General features: G+C 51.1%; 2 non-coding genes across 2 annotated transcripts; both read right to left on the reverse strand.

The window, feature by feature from the left end:
• Window positions 1-1,017: 1,017 nt before the first annotated feature.
• On the reverse strand, window positions 1,018-1,124 carry LOC121292096. The gene has a single exon (XR_005946197.1). It is a non-coding gene; the product is annotated as a U6 spliceosomal RNA (small nuclear RNA).
• Window positions 1,125-5,486: 4,362 nt separating this feature from the next.
• On the reverse strand, window positions 5,487-5,593 carry LOC121292097. The gene has a single exon (XR_005946198.1). It is a non-coding gene; the product is annotated as a U6 spliceosomal RNA (small nuclear RNA).
• Between the last annotated feature and the right edge of the window lie 5,948 nt (window positions 5,594-11,541).

An 11,541-nucleotide genomic window follows, 5' to 3' on the forward strand; every position in this document is an offset into this window, starting at 1 on the left:
CTCGGGCAATGGCCCTGATGCCCTCCGGATCCGAGACAAGTGATCCGTCGTCGGCCAGCAGCGTAAAGAGCTGCTTACGGACCCCGTGCCTTTTTTCCAGTGAGTAGAAGAAGGGAGAGCCACGGTCCATCTCCTTAAGGAAACAGATCCGCGACCTCACGAACGCGCCCCGAGACCCGACCAGTTGCAGGTCCCGCAGCGCGCCCTTCTTCTCATCGTACACCGACCGCAGGGCCGGGTCCGCGTCGGGCTGACGGAGACGTGCCTCCAGGTCGAGCACCTCCTTCTCCAACTCCTCGACCCTGGATTTGCGTCTCTTTGTCGACCCCTTCGCGTACTCTTGACAGAAAACTCGGACGTGAGTCTTGCCCACGTCCCACCATAGCCTCAAGGAGGGGAAGCCTCCCCGCTTCCTTCTCCAGCCGGCCCAGAAGCGACGGAACGAGTCCAGGAACCGCTGGTCTTCCAACAACAGGTTATTAAAATGCCAGTACGCGGACCCCGTCCGAGCGCAGAACGAAGTGAGCTCCGCCCACACCAGACGGTGGTCCGTGCACGGAACCTGCTGTATAGAAGCAGCCGGAACGCAGGACACGTACGCCTTCGAAACGTAAAGGCGGTCGAGTCTGGACGCTCCGACTCCAGGTGACACAAAGGTGAACACGCTGGAGTCAGGATGGAGATTTCGCCAGACGTCCACTAAGTCGAAGGACCTAACCAGGTCCCGCAACTTACTCACACCTCGCGTGCAGTGCGGGGTACCGTGACGGTCCCGGACCCCGAGGGTGCAATTGAAATCCCCCCCGAGGACGATGCACTCGCCAGCGTCGATGGAGCCAAGATGAGTGGACACTTCTTCAAAGAAGCTCGCTTGCTGCTGCGTGCCCAGGGGAGCGTACACATTCACAAAGTGAAGCACCGCCCCCCCCAGACGCACAGTCAGGTGCAGCAACCGGCCTGGCACCGGCTCCTTGACCCCCAAGATCTCCGGCTGAAAATGCGGGGCCAACAAGATGAAAAAATATGGAACGCTTCACGAATTTGCGTGTCATCCTTGCGCAGGGGCCATGCTAATCTTCTCTGTATCGTTCCAATTTTAATATACGTGTTGCCGAAGCGACCACAAATGCACACAGTACTCCATTTGTTTTCACATGAAGTTACATTGTTTCATAGTTTGCCATTGTGAGATTTGAACTCTTGATCTTGGGGTTATAAACCCAGTACCATAACCACTTGGCTCTTTAGGCCAAGCTAAAATTACATTGTTTCATAATTTGCCATGGTGAGATTTGAACTCTTGATCTTGGGGTTACAAGCCCAGTACCATAACCACTTGGCTATTTAGGTGTAGCCTCTCACTTTTGCCATTGTGAGATTTGAACTCGTGATCTTGGGGTTACAAACTCAGTACCATAACCACTTGGCTATTTAGGCCAAGCCTTTTTTTTAAATGTAACTCTTTCGAGTACAAACACGTTTCCATCTGTTTTTCAGATGATGTTACATTGTTTTCATAGTTTGCCATTGTGAGATTTGAACTCTTGATCTTGGGGTTATAAACCCAGTTCCATAACCACTTGGCTATTTAGGCCAAGCAAATTACATTTGTAACTCTTTCGAGTACAAACCCGTTTCCATCTGTTTCAGATGAAGTTACATGGTTTGCCATTGTGAGATTTGAACTCTTGATAATCTTTTAAATGAAAACCAAATCAACAAAATTGGGATAAATCAGGCACAGCCCCTAATTCAGGTCAGCTGTAAAACCAAGAACAAAGTTTTAAAGGAAACTTACAAACTTTAAATCAAAATGTGATTAAAGGGGTCAACAAAACACCCCAGTCCCCGCGGTGCCCACCGAGCACGGAAGGCCTCGAGAGTGCCAGCAGACACCGCGTGCTCCTTCTCCAGGGACATCCGGCAGCGAACGTAGCCGCGGAAGAGGGACAAACAATCGGGCGGGACTCCCCCGTCGATCGCCCGCTGCCTGGACCTGTTAATGGCCAACTTGGCCAGGCCCAGGAGCAGGTTCACGAGGAGGTCCTCCTCCTTCCCGACCCCCTTCCGCACCGGGTGCCCATAGATCAGGAGCGTGGGGCTGAAGTGCAAACAAAACATCAATAAAAGGTTTTTCAAATAACTAAAAAGGGAGTGCAGCCTACAACACCCTATGTATACATGGTCCACGGACTCCACAAGACCGCAAAAAGGGCACGTGTCCTGAGAGTCCGCGAACCAATGCATCCTCTTATTATAAGGGACTGCTGCATGCAACACCCTCCAACCCAGGTCTCCGATAGAAAGGGGGAGGACACCTCCGTAGAGGGCCTCCCATCGAGGGCCTCCGCCGCCGGACGGCAACAAGGCACGCCAGGGCGTGTCCGGTCGACGGACAAGGGCGAGAAAATGGAAGGTGTGCAGCAGCAGTCCATACAAAAAGCCCCTCTTTGCTGTGCCAAAAGGCACAGAGGGCATGTCCCCGAGGCGGCTCATATTGCGGGGCACCAGCACCCGAGGGAGGGTTCGGGGCTTGGGGCCAATGTGGAATTCCGTCCGAACAGGGGAACGCTCAGACGGAAGACCACCGCGCACCTGGGCCACCTCAAGACCCAAAATAACGTCGGGTCCGAGCACGACCGTTCTCAGGTCTTGGATGGCATCGGCTGCGACCTGGACACTCACAGACGCGCGTCGCGCCAACTGCTGTGGGAGCATCCAGCCCAGTCCTCCGCCACCCAGCACGTCCCCGATCCTGGTCACCCCTGCGGCCACAGCCCTCCTCTCCGCCAACCACTGAAAAGGACGGAGGGGCGGATTCCTGAGCAGCGGCTCTCTGACGATAGCCGCTACTCCTGACGGGGGAGAGCTGCGTCGCGAGGCGACCACTTTCCAGACTTTGATCAGGTCCTGGTAAAAGACGGGCAACGCCTGCAAGGAGCCACCGAGGCCCAGCTGTTCTATAAACAGGAGCTGCACGTCATAATTCAGGCCGTGCACCTGACGGAAGAAATACGTCATCAGGGCACACCATCTAGGAGGAGGCTCAACGTAGAGGTATCGCTGCAGGGTCTGAAGGCGGAAAGTCGCCACCTGTGTGCGTAGGCACACTAGCGCCTGACCACCCTCCCTAAGCGGGAGACTCAGAACCTCGGCAGCGACCCAGTGCAATCTTTTGTCCCAGAAGAAGTCGACTAACAATCTCTGGATTCTTGTGACAAAGTCCGGGGGAGGGGTCAAAGTGACCAGCCGATACCACAACATGGCGGCGATCAGCTGGTTTATGACCAGAACTCGACCCCGGTAAGATAGCACTCGGAGCAGTCCTGTCCAGCGCCGCAGGCGAGCGGTGACTTTCGTCTCCAGTTCCTGCCAGTTTGCCGGCCAGGATTCCTCAGCGGGGCAGAGATGGACCCCCAGGTAGAGGAGGCTGGTCCTGCTCCAGGTGAAAGGCCTGAGCTCCTCGGGTAGGGGATCCATCTGCCACTGACCGACCAGGAGTCCAGAACACTTACCCCAGTTGATCCTGGCAGAAGAAGCGGCAGAGTAGACCTCCTGGCACTCGCGCATCCTCCGCAGGTCAGCCGGGTCACTAAACATAAGGAGCACGTCATCGGCGTAAGCCGAAAGGACCACCCCGATGCCCGGCCCGCGCAGAACCAATCCCGACAACCTCCTCCGCAAGAGGCGCAGGAAAGGCTCCACGCAAATAGAATACAACTGGCCAGACAGGGGGCAGCCCTGACGTACCCCTCTCCCAAAGCGAAGGGGCGCCGTCAGGGACCCATTAACCTTCACTAGACACTCCGCGGCAGTGTACAGAAGTCGGATCCGGGCGACAAAATGCGTCCCGAACCCGAAAGCTCGCAGAGTTCCGAGTAAGTATTCGTGATCCACCCTGTCGAACGCCTTCTCCTGATCGAGAGACAGGAAGGCGCTCGACAGACCAACCCTCTGGGAATGGTGGATGATGTCCCGGACCAGATGGATGTTATCATAAATGCTTCGGTCCGGGACGGTGTAGGACTGGTCAGGGTGGATCATGTGGTCCAGCACGGTGCCGAGCCGAGAAGACATGGCTCGGGCGAAGATTTTGTAGTCCGTGCTGAGGAGGGAGACCGGGCGCCAGTTTTGAAGAAGGCGGAGATCCCCCTTCTTCGGTAGCAGGGCAATCACGGCCCTGCGCCACGAAAGGGGCATCTCCCCGGTAGCAATGCTCTCCCCCAGGACCCCCGCGAAGTCGCTCCCCAAGACGTCCCAGAACGCCCTGAAGAACTCCACGGTCAGCCCGTCTAGTCCCGGGGTTTTGCCCCTAGAAAGACCGTCGAGTGCGCCGGTCAGCTCCCCCAGACTTATAGGGGAGTCGAGCTTTCCGGCGCACTCCGGGCCGACCTGCGGCAGGTCCTCCCACAAAACTCTGCAAGCTTCCTCACTGGACGGATCCGGAGAGAAAAGGGCAGTGTAGTAATCTCGGGCAATGGCCCTGATGCCCTCCGGATCCGAGACAAGTGATCCGTCGTCGGCCAGCAGCGTAAAGAGCTGCTTACGGACCCCGTGCCTTTTTTCCAGTGAGTAGAAGAAGGGAGAGCCACGGTCCATCTCCTTAAGGAAACAGATCCGCGACCTCACGAACGCGCCCCGAGACCCGACCAGTTGCAGGTCCCGCAGCGCGCCCTTCTTCTCATCGTACACCGACCGCAGGGCCGGGTCCGCGTCGGGCTGACGGAGACGTGCCTCCAGGTCGAGCACCTCCTTCTCCAACTCCTCGACCCTGGATTTGCGTCTCTTTGTCGACCCCTTCGCGTACTCTTGACAGAAAACTCGGACGTGAGTCTTGCCCACGTCCCACCATAGCCTCAAGGAGGGGAAGCCTCCCCGCTTCCTTCTCCAGCCGGCCCAGAAGCGACGGAACGAGTCCAGGAACCGCTGGTCTTCCAACAACAGGTTATTAAAATGCCAGTACGCGGACCCCGTCCGAGCGCAGAACGAAGTGAGCTCCGCCCACACCAGACGGTGGTCCGTGCACGGAACCTGCTGTATAGAAGCAGCCGGAACGCAGGACACGTACGCCTTCGAAACGTAAAGGCGGTCGAGTCTGGACGCTCCGACTCCAGGTGACACAAAGGTGAACACGCTGGAGTCAGGATGGAGATTTCGCCAGACGTCCACTAAGTCGAAGGACCTAACCAGGTCCCGCAACTTACTCACACCTCGCGTGCAGTGCGGGGTACCGTGACGGTCCCGGACCCCGAGGGTGCAATTGAAATCCCCCCCGAGGACGATGCACTCGCCAGCGTCGATGGAGCCAAGATGAGTGGACACTTCTTCAAAGAAGCTCGCTTGCTGCTGCGTGCCCAGGGGAGCGTACACATTCACAAAGTGAAGCACCGCCCCCCCCAGACGCACAGTCAGGTGCAGCAACCGGCCTGGCACCGGCTCCTTGACCCCCAAGATCTCCGGCTGAAAATGCGGGGCCAACAAGATGAAAAAATATGGAACGCTTCACGAATTTGCGTGTCATCCTTGCGCAGGGGCCATGCTAATCTTCTCTGTATCGTTCCAATTTTAATATACGTGTTGCCGAAGCGACCACAAATGCACACAGTACTCCATTTGTTTTCACATGAAGTTACATTGTTTCATAGTTTGCCATTGTGAGATTTGAACTCTTGATCTTGGGGTTATAAACCCAGTACCATAACCACTTGGCTCTTTAGGCCAAGCTAAAATTACATTGTTTCATAATTTGCCATGGTGAGATTTGAACTCTTGATCTTGGGGTTACAAGCCCAGTACCATAACCACTTGGCTATTTAGGTGTAGCCTCTCACTTTTGCCATTGTGAGATTTGAACTCGTGATCTTGGGGTTACAAACTCAGTACCATAACCACTTGGCTATTTAGGCCAAGCCTTTTTTTTAAATGTAACTCTTTCGAGTACAAACACGTTTCCGTCTGTTTTTCAGATGATGTTACATTGTTTTCATAGTTTGCCATTGTGAGATTTGAACTCTTGATCTTGGGGTTATAAACCCAGTTCCATAACCACTTGGCTATTTAGGCCAAGCAAATTACATTTGTAACTCTTTCGAGTACAAACCCGTTTCCATCTGTTTCAGATGAAGTTACATGGTTTGCCATTGTGAGATTTGAACTCTTGATCTTGGGATTACAAACCCAGTACCATAACCACTTGGCTATTTAGGCCAAGCCTTTTTTTTAAATGTAACTCTTTCGAGTACAAACACGTTTCCATCTGTTTTTCAGATGATGTTACATTGTTTTCATAGTTTGCCATTGTGAGATTTGAACTCTTGATCTTGGGGTTATAAACCCAGTTCCATAACCACTTGGCTATTTAGGCCAAGCAAATTACATTTGTAACTCTTTCGAGTACAAACCCATTTCCATCTGTTTCAGATGAAGTTACATTGTTTCATAGTTTGCCATTGTGAGATTTGAACTCTTGATCTTGGGGTTACAAACCCAGTACCATAACCACTTGGCTATTTAGGCCAAGCCAAATTACATTTGTAGGTGACTCTGAGAAACCAATCAGACTGATCGCGCAATCTTGAACCAATCAAAGTCTTGGATTGCCACTGATGAACATGGGAAGGGCACCAGAAAGGGTTAAAAAGACAGGAGCTGCCAGCAACACGTCCCAGAGTGTGAAACTGAAGACCTGCAGAGACAAGAGACTGAATGCCTAGCTGTCAGCCAACACTTATTGAGTCTGTCTGTGTTTCTAGACTAGGTTCTGTACACAACACCCGAAAAAAAAACACAAGTTAAACACTGAATGCTGGAAATTTGAAATAAAAAGAAAAAATACTGTAATATTCAGCAGATCATGCAACATCTGTGGAAAGAGAAATAAAGTCAACATTGAAGTTGGTTGACCTTCCGTCAGCCTGCAACAAAACACACTGAGGCGCGATGACTAATGGCGGCCATTGGTCCCATAATCCCTTGCGCCCCAGACACCGCTCAATCATTTTTCCCAGACTATAAGAATGCGCATGCTCTCCAGGCGGCTGTGATTCAGCCTCTGAGAGCCGCAATCGCTGTTGCTGAGGCTGCGCTCATCTCCGCTCAGCTTCCAGGAGCCGCAGCGAGTGCGCATGCTCTGCGCGGACAGACGGGCTTGTGGGGCGCGTACTTACTCGCGCCTGCATGTTGCATCCATGCAGATAGAAACAGACCAAATTTATTTGCGCCATGCAATCCGCCATTGGCCCAATTTGACATAAATTAGAAACCGGCTCTTCGGCGCTTCGTATGCCTAGCCAATTAGTTCCTGCGCCTTCCTATTAAACTGCAGTTCTTAAAACAAATTTCAGGTGTTCGTGTTGAAAATTAGAATTGGTGTCAATTTCTTTCTGATTAACGCTCTTGTGAACTGCCTTGGAATATTTAACTACATTATTACATTAACAACACGATGTAAAGGCCAGCAATTGCTAGTTACAAGGAGCTGAGATCAGCCAGGATCTAACTGAATGTTGGAACAGTCCAGAGGGCCTCCTCCTGTTCCTATTATCACACAGGCCACATGATTCTCATATCGGAGCACATCAGTTGAGTGTGGAACTGAACCCAAGCAGAGATAAACACATCTGGGGAGGAGAGGGCCGGTTACCAGTGAGTGTAAAACTCAACCCAGCCAGAGTCAGCACCTTCTGGGGAGGGAGAAAAGTCGACCAAAGGGAAATATTTTGGAGATGCTGCGATGGGTTTGGATTTCAGCACAGGAAGGAGCGAGTGTGTGTGGGATGGGGAGTTAGAGCACTGGGTGTACAAGAGAGGAAAGAATGTTCCAGAAAAACTAGAATTGTCTGTTCTGGTCTTCTATTCTATACTTTGTAGTAAAAATCATGCTTAATAATTAGTTTGGAACCCAGTTACGTTTGATAATCAAGTAATCGATTTAAATGAATCTATTAACCTAATATTATATTCTATTTAATTGTGATCAATGTCACATATTGTTCCCATGTGACTGCATCTTTGTATGTGAAGATGTAGCTGCATTCCTATCTGACAGGTGAAACATAGCACATGGTCTAGGCCTAAGGGTCAAACTACGGCTCTGTGGTTCAATTACAGATTTATTGCTGCAAAGACACTCCAGGTTGAATAGTCCTGTGCCTGTAGCTGAGACCGGACACAAACTCCCTGTCCATTAAAACTGGTCATTGAAACTGCATTACGGCATCATTGCTAACGGCTATGTGATTGGCTGCTGGCCCCTTTGTGATGTCACCAGGATACCAGTTACCACCCCTGGTTATGCCCCTCAATGTAATATCATTTTGGGAGGAGCTGGATTTGACACTGTACATCGATTGAAGAAATGACCAGAAACCAACTTCATCCCTTCAAGAGGATTCCTACAAACCTCTTCTACCCCGGCTGTTGAAATTCCTTCACTGCTCCTTCGACTAAAGAAGACCTCTCATCAGGCCTGCAACTTTGATGATCAGATTACATCAAGCAAGTGATCTATGAAAATTTCCTTTTTCATATATAAACTGTAACAGTGCACTATTTTTTACCCCTGTAACTTTTCTAGAGTGGGTGAGTCTGAGTGAATGTGTAAGTGAAGTTGCGTTCATTTTGAATTTTTGGTTTTATCTTCCTTCCATTTTCCTTTTATGAAAAAAGAATTGCTGGAAGTCTGCTGTTATACAATTTCTTGCTTTCACACTCGGGGTTAAGACAAACACATACACCATTCCTGTTCTTTAAGTTCACTGATCACAGGCAGTTTGAAAAAGGGACAGGGGCCGTGACACTACAGTAATAGCCAATTGAAGATAATCAGTCGACCTGTTAACGTGGCTCATTTAGACTTGCTCGAAGTGACAGACATTCATACACAGGGACCGTTTTCTGCAAACAGAAGGAATATGTTCAAGTCTTGTGTCTTTTTTGAATTATCCGGAATGTCGGCAGGCCAATAGATCCCCATGCATTCTTCACAGCAATGCCGCGACCAATCACAGTCAGCTTGCCGACCAATCGGCATACTTTTCACCTGTAGTATGAGTTGCCGTGCTCATTTGAAATTTGGAATCCTTGCATTTGTCCTGATGCGTGTAAGATGAGAAGCGTCGCAACATGTCTCTCTTTTCAACAATCTGGAAATATTTTCTGTCATATTCTCGCCCACAGATAGTGTGAGGGACAAGATGGAGACCATACAATAGGAAGCTTGCTTCACAAGGCTGAAGCCCAGGCGAGCAGGTAGCTGTACTGAGGGAGAGAGAGAGATCGTGTGGGTGAATCCCAATACTTGGGGTGAGGAAAATTGGTTCATGATGACTGGGTGTGTGACCAGGGATGAAAATAGTGTGTGGGGGAGGAGACAGTGGTTGAGTGAAGGAAGAGAGATCACTGGTTGTGGGGGGGCACTTTATATTTGGTATTTTTTGGGGGCCTGGAGCAAACATTTCTTCTCTTCCTAGCCTGCAAGAGGTGCTGTAAAGACAATCACCTCATGGAGTCAAGTCTTCTCATCCTTTGTCTAATCCTTTGGCCTGGGAAACCCGGACAATCTTTCCCACAGCTGTTGGTGCAGTGCAGATGTGGAGATGCTGGATTTCCCCTGCGGAGGGAGAAAACGGCAGGCCTGTTGGATCATGATGCTTCCCAGCCTGTCCCCAGGAAAGTTCCCTGGCAGTAGGAATGCATTCGGGAGCCATCACAACATGGATTTCCCCCAATTTTCCTGTCAAGCCTGTCTCCACTGGCAACATAAGGCCAGTAAAATTCAGCCCAAGGTGTCAGCCTCCTGGCCCAGCTCAGCTCCACTCCTGGGGCTTGAGTAGTTGCCTTTGTGACCAAAGCTGAGGCCAGGCCTCAATGGGAGCCCCTCCCTGCCGCTGTGTTCTTGGAGCTCTGAGAGACGACATGACTGGACTTCACACAGCCTGCTGGGAATGAAGGAAATGGCCTCTTGGTCATGATAAGAATGACAACTCATTAACATATCATTTTAAGTTATAAATATATAAATAGGAGGATTTGACATTGAAAGTTCCTCCAAGTACCATTGTCCCTCTCTCGCCACAGGTTTCTGCTGTTCTGCTGCTGGATGAAACACAAGAGTGCAGCAAATTTCATTCCTTTGGAGTTACAAACACCTTTCGTTTCCCAATATTCTCCTGTGATCAGCCCCTGTCCACTCCAATCCTACTTTTCATTTCCCGTGGTTCCAGTTGGAATGTTGTAAATATTGGGATTTCCCATCTTTGACTTCTTCAATTTCTTTTTACTTCAGCTCATCTTCAAACAGCCGGTCTGTCCGACAGATGTCGTGTATTTCCTGAGCACATTTCCAGGAGTGTACAAGAGACGAGAGTGGCAGCAGAGGTAGGACATGTCCAGTCACACTCAGCACCATCCATCTCATCCATACCTCTTGCTGTGCTGTTCAGATGGGGACATTCTGGATTTCCCCTGCAATTGAGATAACGGCAGGTTTGTTGCATCAAAGAATCACCCTGAGCGAGGGATGATGAAGGAACGGATCAGAAAACGTAAAGCTTTGAGGAATTGGATTCTGAACAAAATGTTCCCCACTCAATCCAGATGAACACACACAATACTTCTTCCAAAGGAATTGGAAAGCAAACAGCACAAAGAGAACTTAGCACAGAAATATTGAACAACGGGACGATGTGAATTGTAGATATGAGATAAAATTTGACCCTGCGGGAAGGAAGGAAAGAAAGAAGAAAGGAAGGTGTCAATGTGTAATAACTGGGACATTGAAGCTCAAATGTGCTGAGTCATGGACTGAATACAATGATTACTCTTCCCACTCTCATAGGATCGACTTTCCCACTGCTGTTTATGGAGTGGCTCGGCCCCATTTGATGGGTTTACAGTGAATCTCAGCATTTGTTGCTGGGACTCAATTTGTTGAAATTTAGTTGATGATCACATTCCCTCTCCAGAGGCGGGTGGCACAGAACCGACCAATGTATGGACACTGGTCAACGCTGAATCACTGAGCTCACTTGTAGAGATCATTTCCTCCTCTAATACTGCACCCAGAAGTCGATGGAGAAACAAGGGACAACTCCTGGTCCTTCAGCCACCACTCCAGTAAATGCTGAGCCTGATGGGGGAACCGAGGCCCTGTCCCTCTGAAATACTTTGATGATATCTCCATAGCCATGGAAAGCTTCATCTGACTGATGGAGAATCCAGTCTCTGAGCATGCAGGCCCGGCCGGGCCCGTCTCGCAGCTCGCAGGACATGCCAGTCCGTGCCTGGTGCGGCTGGTCCAGGGAAACGCAGGCCCGTGCTGGCCCGACAGGAGGACGCCCGGGCCCGGCCCCGGGGGACGATTATGGGCCCGGCCCGGCCCTTCTGGCAGGACGCAGGCCCGGCCCATCCAGGAGGACGCAGGCCTGGCCCAGCCTTGCTCGTCCGGGAGGACGCATGCCCAGCCGGTCAAGTCCGGTAGGATGCAAATGGGCCCGGCCCGTCCGGGAGGACGCAGACCCGGCCTGGCGGATTCGGGAGGGC

The sequence above is a fragment of the Carcharodon carcharias genome, chromosome 19 (assembly GCF_017639515.1).
Source record: "Carcharodon carcharias isolate sCarCar2 chromosome 19, sCarCar2.pri, whole genome shotgun sequence".
Lineage (NCBI taxonomy): Eukaryota > Metazoa > Chordata > Chondrichthyes > Lamniformes > Lamnidae > Carcharodon > Carcharodon carcharias.